The following is a 10,657-nucleotide window of genomic DNA, read 5'->3' on the forward strand; positions in this document are numbered from 1 at the left end:
AGAAAGTAAAGAGGAGCTAAAAAGCCTCTTGATGAAAGTGAAAGAGGAGAGTGACAAAGTTGGCTTAAAGCTCAACATTCAGAAAATGAAGATCATGGCATCCGGTCCCATCACTTCATGGGTATAGATGGGGAAACAGTGGAAACAGTGTCAGACTTTATTTTTTTGGGCTCCCAAATCAGATGGATTTGCAGATGGTGACTGAAGCCATGAAATTAAAAGACGCTTACCCCTTGGAAGAAAAGTTATGACCAACCTAGATAGCATATTCAAAAGCAGAGACATTACTTTGCCGACTGAGGTCCGTCTAGTCAATGCTGTGGTTTTTCCTGTGGTCATGTATGGATGTGAGAGTTGGACTATGAAGAAGGCTGAGTGCTGAAGAATTGATGCCTTTGAACTGTGGTGTTGGAGAAGACTCTTGAGAGTCCCCTGGACTGCAAGGAGATCCAACTAGTCCATTCTGAAGGAGATCAGCCCTGGGATTTCTTTGGAAGGAATGATGCTAAAGCTGAAACTCCAGTACTTTGGCCACCTCATGTGAAGAGTTGACTCCTTGGAAAAGGCTCTGATGCTGGAAGGGATTGGGGGCAGGAGGAGAAAGGGACGACCGAGGATGAGATGGCTGGATGGCATCACAGACTCGATGGACATGAGTTTGAGTGAACTCCGGGAGTTGGTGATGGACAGGGAGGCCTGGCGTGCTGCGATTCATGGGGTCGCAAAGAGTCGGACACGACTGAGCGACTGAACTGAACTGAACTGAACTGAACATAGAATCTTATGGGGACAAAAATGAGACAGACTCATGTACCAGATCTGTGAAGGAAGCCAGAATGAAGTTAACCAGGGGAAGGGAGGTGGTCGTGTTCCAGGAAGATGGAACAGCATGTGTGAAGCCTCAGAGAGCTCAGGATTGGAAATGGTTAATAAAGGTGGTTTTAGGAATCCCACAAATGAATCAGTCTGACAGTCTTCTTTCTAAGTTTCCATTGGAGTTTCTTAAACTGCCTGAGAAATTTTTTTCTGGCATAGTGTTTATTCTTTATATTGGTTTTCAATTATCTGACATTGTCTGTAATGTCCTGCTTGAGTAAAATTATCATTATCATCAACAGACATATCTTTATTAAGTACCTATCAGTTGTGAAGGCCTGTGTAGTAAGACTACCGCATTTGAACCCTGATTATAGTAAAGGATTTAAATTTGAAAAGATTAGGTTGTTTTGGTATGTTCAAAAAGACCAAGTGTATGTCCTTGAAGCTATTTTTTCCCCTATAATTCTTAGATCTGGTGATTTCACCTCATTATTCTTTTCCTAATTCCCTTGGTTCAGTTTCTTAAAAATGTATTTTGAAATATTTAAGACATATAAAAATAGATAAATATTTCTACAAACTCATGCATGCATCAGCCAGTTTCAAATTTTGTTTAAATTTATTTGAATAAAATTTAAAATAATTAAAAGTTTAAATATATGTGTGAATAAAGAAATAAAAATTAGAAATTAGATTAATAAAATCCCTGCACGCCTCTTCTCCTCATCTTATTCCTTCTTATCCTGTTACACCAGGATAAGTGTAAGTATATTGGGTTCTTGTTCGTAGGACTTTCCTTGCTTGGGCATTTTGTAATGTGTTTGATGCTAAGAACTTGAGTCTCTTTGCCATCCTATCTAGGGAGTAATCCTCTGACATTTTCTGTGGGATAATTTCTCCTACGTTTGATAGTTCAGTGAGACAGAGGTCTCTAGGCTCCAAACTTATGTTTCCAGGAGTCACAGAACTTCTCGAGGTATCTTTCCTTGACAAGTAATAGAATAATAAAGCATTGCCTTTGATTCTTGTTTTGGTAATTATAATTGATAGATGCTTTATATATGTTAGATGATATATAAAATTCAGAACAGTTTTCCTTTTGCATATTTGGGAAGAGTGCTAATGATGACAAAAGTGTCCTCCGGTTTGATTTCAGATCAAAATTGATAGACTTGAATGAAACAGATATTTAAGTTTACAGTACTAGTTAATTTATTCTGCCTTGAATATAGGCTTATTTTGCAATCTATGTAGTTTTGCAAACAGATATTAAAGAATAACTGCAAAAGAACCAAATGCTGAGCCTCAAACTTTACAACCCTCTTTATGATAAATTGTTAGATATTTTTCATGAAAATTTTTGGGATCACTTTCAAAGAAATTTTTCCACACCTAGAAATTCCAGCTTCCAGATATCCATGAAGGAACAGAAAAGGTTTACCTATTATTTTCAGTTGGAAAGAGAGTATTTTAAAACTACATTTGTGTGGATATCACAGTTGCAGCATAATTTATTATCTTTAGGGCTTAAGTACATGTCTGTAAAGGATCTTTTGAAGAGCAGTAGTAATACAGTTAGTTTAGGAAATGCCACAGCTTCAGCTTCCTGTTCTTTGCCTTGGCCTTCTTAAAAAGTGAAGACTTTCTGCTCCATCCTGTCAAGAGCAAATGCAATGTGTGTCAGCAGAAGGAAGGAGCCAGAGGCAGGCCTGCCCTCTTGGCCTGTCCCGCTGGGTGTGTTGATTTGCTCTATGAGACCTGGCCGTCCTGGGCACCGCATCAGGGGACCCTGCAAGTAGGTGAGGGCGTTCCTGACTTCTGTGATCATAGCCCACTGCAGGGGCAGAATTCACCATGCAGGCCAGTGAATCCATGTTAATATCTAAAGTAAGACAAATAGTTCAAATCATGTTAGAAACTTGTCAAAATTTAGGATTCTCTGAATCATTTAAGAGACATAGAAGACGAATATAAGGATTCTGTTCCTTAAATTTCTAATTAGAGATTTTCTGAGGTGATGTCCATCTTAGGAAATAATTCAATACTGAGGCTTGCTCCCTCATCCTCCAAGACATGATCTGCTTCTCCTGGCTTCCTTCTTGGCACCTGCCAACCTTGGTCTTCCGTTTCTCAATGCTCATCATGTGGAATAAATGTGGCAGCTTTCATTTCTTCCTTTCCTTCCCTAGAGCAGGTGAGTGGTGCCCACAGCTGAGTGTCGTCTTCAGAAAGCATCTAGGACCACTGGGTGTATTGTGTGTCTGTCAGTGGGCAGGCCAGGCACGCACAGAGTTAAGCCCACGGTCGCTCTATGTTAACAGAACATTTCTCAGCGTAGCCGGGTCGTAATCCCTAAGCAGATGCTTTCCGGGGTCTTGTTATTGTCCAGAAGTGGCTCTTGTATGAGAAAACGCAGCCATGCAGAAACGGCACACACACTGTTGACTCGCCCACCATGGCTTACGGTTTTTCTTTTTTCACATCCGTGAACCCTAGGTTTCGTCTCTACCTAGGCAAGGAGCATTGGCACCTTCCTGGTCTCTACACCTTTAACTCGTTAAAAAAAAAAAAAAAAACAAAACAGCCGTCAACTGGAATCCCATTATAACGTTCCCTACTGATAAGAGGTTCTGATTTTCCTTGGGATCTTTTCAGTTTGTTGTTGCTGGCCCAGACCTTGCCCCTTTCTCGAGTCTTCCAGCCGCATCGTGGCCTTTCAAAACCTTTAAGTCCTGTAATACTATATTTTGTGAAGAAGAGAAAAAAATAAGATTTTTTTCCCTCCTTGCTTTTGTTAACCCATTCTTGTTTTAGGCTCCAACAAAAAGGGTTTTTGTTAACTGGAGCTTAAAATCGGCCAGCTTGCAAAGCATTCTCCCTTTTTATGCAGGGAGGATTAGCCTGGCATGTTATGCAGTTCCCTTGTATGAGCCATTCACGTGTCCTGTCAGAAGGTGTATAATTACTCACTTCACCATCAGCAATCATTCTTAAGTTAAAACCTGTTTTAAACCTCTCATTAATATAAATCATACTGGGAAGGTAGAAAATACACCTTCAAAATGAACGAAGTGTTAGAGAGTTAATCTTTTCTTTTCATAATAGACCCAGAGTAAATAATTTTTACTTAGCACTTCTCTGTCTTTGCAGTCAAAATACTCTGTGATAAAAGATCGGGTACCAGGGATTGCATAAACGTGCAGTGTTTTATTCAGACAGGATTGGGCTTCCTGCTTGGTGCCAGCCTCGTTCTCTCTCTGTCACCCTTGAACAGTGAAGTGTGTAATCCTCCATTCTTTTAGAGTCAGTCCCCTGACAGAATGTCCTCTCTCTCCCTCTTTCTCTCTCTGTCTCTCTCTCTCTCACACACACACAGATTCAGGAGCAAAATGTTTTCATTTTTCATGTCCTTCTTTCAGTGAATGATCCCAGCATGCTTAGCTAACTGTCTGAACTTCTAAACAATGACTCCAAGTATGATTTTCCTTCATGAAAGCACCTCAGGCAAAGGACTCAAGTATCCCTGGTGTGTTTATTCATCTGTGGTGAGTCCTGATGCAGATATGGGAGCTCTGAAGGTACACTCCAGGGACTCATCTTCCTAACAGACAGAGGCTGCTGCCGCTCCTCCTCCATGCCTCCCACCCCAGAGTCTCCCCTGCCCCCGGCCCCCTGCCCCCTGCCCCCTGCCAGAGCTGTTCTGATTGTGGAATGTTCAGTCCAAGTTGGGGCTTTGGGATGAGACAGGTCAAATTCTTAAACATCCTGAAAGGCTCAGACATATCTGGCCTTTGCCCACCTCTCCAAATTCATTTCTCACTTTTTTCCCTAGAGCTTCTGACTCATCATTTTGGTAATCTCCTTTCTAAGTTGGCCAAAGACCTCTGCCCCTTTCTACCCAAGGCCACCACTTCTGCTAACTCCATGTCTCCCAGCTAATTTCGACTCATTCTTCAGGTCTATATTTAAGCCAATGTCCTTTCATTTTTACACATTTTCTGCAATGCAGGGCCAATGATGTGCCAGAAGTTATTCTAGGTCCTTGAGATTCAGGGTTAATTTGAACAGATGACATTCCTACTCTGATTGGGCTTATATCCTAGGAGAAGCTTTCCACAAAGAAGTCTTCTTGGACGTTCCAGTCCATTTGGGCCCACTTTAGGCTGCACTTCCATAGAACTCTATGATTCTTCATTTCATTTCCTCACAGTGAAGGAATAAAGGAATGGCTTTATTCCTTTATCTCTCTGTTCCCAGACATCTTTCTGAATTCTTTTACATCATTCTTCTACTCTTTGAAACATTACACTAATTAGAAATTTATTGGGATTGATAGACTTTTTCTTAAAAAATAAATGTCAATTACTGGAAGCAGTTGCTTTAATTGATATCATTTGCTCTTCTTTTAGTACCTGGTGGACGTTACTGGCTGCAGGAATGGGCATGAGGTTGGGTTGAGAGGTGATACTTTTAATGTTTGGCACAGTGGGAAGTCAAAGGGCATGGGGCATGGGACCTGGGAGGATGGGTGTCTGGGTGATGGGAGTGCCCACAGAAAGAGAAGAAGGTTTAGAAGTTAAACTTGGGTTTTTTTCAGAAATTTAAAGAGAGAAAGCTAAGTCCTCCCTTTTCTATTTTGTCCCTTGGGAAACAAAGGAAGGCCTAAAATTAGTTAATCTTTTATGTGCCAGGACTTTCCATATGTTATTTCTTTTAAGGGATTATTTTATCTCCAGTTTATATCTGAAAAGTAAGTTTCTTTAATTCTAGAATTAGAACATGTAAAACTGACACTCTGTAGCTTCTTGGTTCTCAATTAATGTCTTATGAATGAATGACTTTATTGTATAAAAACATGTTCTCCATTTTGGCATGAGTCTTCAGGCCAGCTTCTCTCGACTCAGATTTCTTATTGGTATCACAGTTGAAGTGCATTCAGGGTTGAATTGGGCTTTATAGACTGGTATGGAAACCTGGTTACTTTGTATGATACTGTTTTGATAGGAGATTTCAGTGTGAGTTCCAGACCACTGACTCACCTATGAGCTTTTGGAGCTCTGTTCCTTAGTAAGTTGGGGATTATCTACATGTGTCTGCAGAAATTATATGAAATTAAATCTCATCTGTTCTGTTTCCTTGTAATACTTAGGATGCTTCTTTTCTAATTGAGTTTAAGTGATTCTGTCTTTTCCTGTTTTTTTTTTTCCCCCACAAATCTCCCTAAAGCCTTTTTGTAAGGCAATGGCACCCCACTCCAGTACTCTTGCCTGGAAAATCCCATGTGCTGGTAGGCTGCGGTCCATGAGGTCCCTACAAGTCAGACACGACTGAGCGACTTCACTTTCACTTTTCACTTTCATGCATTGGAGAAGGAAATGGCAACCCACTCCAGTGTTCTTGCCTGGAGAATCCCAGGGACGGCCAAGCCTGGTGGGCTGCTGTCTATGGAGTCGCACAGAGTAGGACACGACTGAAGCGACTTAGCAGCAGTAGCAATAGCAGCATCAGTATACCTAATGGGCTTGCCAGGTGGCTCAGTGGTCCAGAATTTGCTGCGCCGAGGCACGGGTTCAATCCCTGGGTTAGGAAAATCCCCTGGAGGAGGAAATGGCAACCCACTCCAGTATTCTTGCCTGGGAAATCCCATGGACAAAGGAGCCTGGAGGGCTATAGTCCATGGGGTCACAAAGAGTCAGATATGACTGAGCAACTGAGTATACAGTATACCTAATAAAGATAGTAATAAAAGTTATCACCTAAAAAGATTTTTAGAAAGTGAAAGGAAAAAATAATTTCTAAGATCCCACAAATAGAAGATCTTTTGATATGCCCCTGTTTCATATTGAATCACTAGGAACATGACATTAAACTGGTTTGAGTTGGGGTTCAAGTGGAAGAGAAACCACATTAGTGATGAACTCTAATAAAATTGAAACACGGTCAAAAGGGAAACCCCATATGGACTGAGAGAGGGAAACTGTGAGGTCCTTTCTTCTATAATGGTAAAGCCTGTCCAGAAAGGAATCTTTTTCACTGGAATATTTCCAAAACTAAGCATGACCCCAGTTTACAAGCAGTTTGAATTTGTATGTAATTGACATATCTCAAAAATATTAAACAATGAAGTGTTTGCTATTTTGACTACTAAATTTGAGTGGGTAGTGAGAATAAGTAGGCTTTCGTACATGGGCTCAAGTAGATCATTTGGTTAAGACATGGGAATTCCTATTAGTAAAAACGAGGGTCATGTCAAGAGTCTGGTGTCTTCGACGTATGTGTGTCTGTTGCTGTGCACTTATTTCTAAGTCAGCTTCAGCACAGTGTATTCCCAGTTGCTTCTACCGTTCCTGTGTCTATTTTTAAAAGAAACAGAGAAACGAAAAGTTGGATAAGAAACCTGATTAAAGGAAGAGTACTTGAGTGATGCAGAATGAATTAGAATATAATTTTTCCTTAAAAAGTGTTCAGTGCACTCGCTCAGTCGTGTCCGACTCTTTGTGACCCCATGAATCGCAGCACACCAGGCCTCCCTGTCCATCACCATCTCCCGGAGTTCACTCAGACTCACGTCCATCGAGTCCGTGATGCCATCCAGCCATCTCATCCTCGGTCGTCCCCTTCTCCTCCTGCCCCCAATCCCTCCCAGCATCAGAGTCTTTTCCAATGAGTCAACTCTTCGCATGAGGTGGCCAAAGTAATGGAGTTTCAGCTTCAGCATCATTCCTTCCAAAGAAATCCCAGGGCTGATCTCCTTTAGGATGGACTGGTTGGATCTCTTTGCAGTCCAAGGGACTCTCAAGAGTCTTCTCCAACACCACAGTTCAAAAGCATCAATTTTTCGGCGCTCAGCCTTCTTCACAGTCCAACTCTCACATCCATACATGACCACTGGAAAAACCATAGCCTTGACTAGACGGACCTTAGTTGGCAAAGTAGTGTCTCTGCTTTTGAATATGCTCTCTAGGTTGGTCATAACTTTCCTTCCAAGGAGTAAGCGTCTTTTAATTTCATGGCTGCAGTCACCATCTGCAGTGATTTTGGAGCCCCGCAAAATAAAGTCTGACACTGTTTCCACTGTTTCCCCATCTATTTGCCATGAAGTGATGGGACCAGATGCCATGATCTTCATTTTCTGAATGTTGAGCTTTAAGCCAACTTTTTCTCTCTCCTCTTTCACTTTCATCAAGAGGCTTTTTAGTTCCTCTTCACTTTCTGCCATAAGGATGGTGTCATCTGCATATCTGAGGTTATTGATATTTCTCCCGGCAATCTTGATTCCAGCTTGTGCTTCCTCCAGCCCAGCATTAAAGTAAACTTGGGAAAATAAATTATGTAAAATTAAATGCATAGATATGGATAATTCCTAAGTGCTGAGAGACCCTGTAGTTCAGTGGATGGAACACAGGCTTGGAAACCTAGGAGGCTCTTCTCTGCAGTTCAACAGCAGCATTAACTTGGGCAAATTACTTAACCTCTTGAGGCCTCTCTTTAAGGTTTATTTTTAAGATAGGGCTAGTAATAATAATATCTGCCTTGACAGTTTGTATTGAAAAATTAAACCAACTTTGTGAGGCTTATTATCAAATGCCTGCTTATCTAAGATGTCTCACACAGTGGATCTTCCCATCAACCATTATGTAGCATTAGAGGAAAGTTATTTCTAAGAAATGATCACCAGTAAGTCATGGTGTATTGTTAAATTATCATACTGTTCTCATGATACTATTCCTGTTACTTAAGTTCAGGGAAGAATATCCAATTCATGAAAATCCAAAGGATCTCTGCTTCCCCCCCCCCCCAAAATACATGATATAATACACTTCAAGTTTAAAGAGGGACACTTCAGGGACTTCCCTGGTGGTCCAGTGGTTAAGATTTCGCCTTCCATTGCAGGGGGTGCAGGTTCAATCCCCAGTCAGGAAGCTAAGATCCTACGGCCAAAACCCAAAAACAGAAAGTAGAAGCAATACTGTAACAAATTCAATAAAGACTTTAATAAATAAATGAATAAAGAGGGACATTTCAGAACAATGTTCATTGATTTAAAAAATTTATCAATTTTTCATTCATTCAATAAACAGTTTCTGAGTACCTAGTGATATTCTATGTTTTATAATAACCTCTAGGAATAAAAAGCCGGAAAAGGCAATGGCACCCCACTCCAGTACTCTTGCCTGGAAAATCCCATGGATGGAATAGCCTGGTGGGCTGCAGTCCATGGATTCGCTAAAAGTCAGACACTACTGAGCGACTTCACTTTCACTTATCACTTTCATGGATTGGAGAAGGAAATGGCAACCCACTCCAGTGTTCTTGCCTGGAGAATCCCAGGGACGGGAGAGCCTGGTGGGCTGCCGTCTATGGGCTGGCACAGAGTCGGACACGACTGAAGTAACTTAGCAGCAGCAGCAGCAGCAGCAGCAGGAATAAAGAGCATAGGCTCTTTCCACAGGGATGTCACAGTCTAGGAATAAAATTTTACCAAGGAATGGTAATTCATTAGTTAATGGTAAGTGGCAGAAAGCTTTGAATGGATAAATAATCTTTGAAAATTGTAGTAGTTTTTTGGGGCATCTTTAGGAATGCACACACACACCTTGAGTTTATGATGTTAGAAAGCCATTTAAAATGTTAACCAAACAGTCCATTTTAATTTTTAATCCATGGCAAACATATAATTAGCTGAATGTTCATTTTTAAGGTGTGCTTGGCTGTCTTAATCTAATGTTTATTTTTAAAATGTGATTAGCAATTATCTGGAATAATTTTTAAAACATATACTTCAATTAACAAAAGTTATATCAACTTTTTTTGTTTTCTGTTCTTTGAGACTCATAGATTTTATATTCATTGCTTTTTTAAAAGGTGGTTTTACTGAACAGATTTTGATGAAAAATGTTCTTAAAATATTTCTTATTGGCTTACTGGTAGAGGGATGATTCATCTCTCAATGAATTATGTTTTCAGCTCTTGTTACAAAGCCAAATTGTCATCATTAAATGATTTTAGAAAAATAAAACCGGTTCTTTAAAATGTGGAGTCCATACCGTCTCAATTAATTATTTTGATAATGTTTATTGAACAATGAGAGCCAATTTAAGATTAGAATGATTGAATCTTATGAACTAGTGTTAAAAATTTACCCAGTCAATGTTCTAAGTCATATTTTAATCAATTTTGTTAAAATTAGTTCTATTCAAAAGGAAATAGCATGTATTTCATCACAATGACCAAATATTACATACAACTAATGTAAAAGAAAAACTCAGTAGAAACAAATGTATTGTCTTGGACCTTTAAATATTTTGTTCTGTGTTTCTGAATACTTTTTGGATCTTTTCATAGAGGATTACAGAAACTTTGGGACTGAAGTCTGAGAATTCGATAGAGCCAGATCTGCTTCTGAGCATAATGCCTGCTTATTAAGCTGGAAAACGTTACTTTTTTTTTACATTAGACTTTAATATCATAAACAATGACAGCCTTTTCATGTTGTTTTCGTAAAACAAAATTTCCTCATAAACCCAAAGCCATTAAACCACAAAAACCCCAGACACAATCCATCACTTTGTTCCATCCCAAGTTCAGTTTATTGCTTTCAAATACATCATATAAAGTGCCCTTTACTTGAGGAAGAATATAGTATAAGGATGAATCCAGTACTGGAGAATCTCTGGCCTCTTGAGAACAGAATTTATATTTATTCATTTTCTCATAGAATTCCTTAGGATTTGAATTCTTAATATCCAAATCAAATGCATTCAAATAAACAAACCCTACAGGTCATATATAAAAAGTGCTCTCAGAGGAGAATTTATACAATTAAAAAACCACTTAA

At 39.8% G+C, this 10,657-nt stretch overlaps 1 protein-coding gene across 10 annotated transcripts in view; it reads left to right on the forward strand.

Moving 5' to 3' along the window:
- The window catches only part of LOC120860242 (nuclear factor 1 B-type), a 256,907-nt gene that overhangs the window by 82,375 nt on the left and 163,875 nt on the right, over window positions 1-10,657 (forward strand). The window lies entirely within an intron of this gene.

This window comes from Oryx dammah, unplaced genomic scaffold, assembly GCF_014754425.2.
Source record: "Oryx dammah isolate SB20612 unplaced genomic scaffold, SCBI_Odam_1.1 HiC_scaffold_11050, whole genome shotgun sequence".
NCBI classification, from domain to species: domain Eukaryota; kingdom Metazoa; phylum Chordata; class Mammalia; order Artiodactyla; family Bovidae; genus Oryx; species Oryx dammah.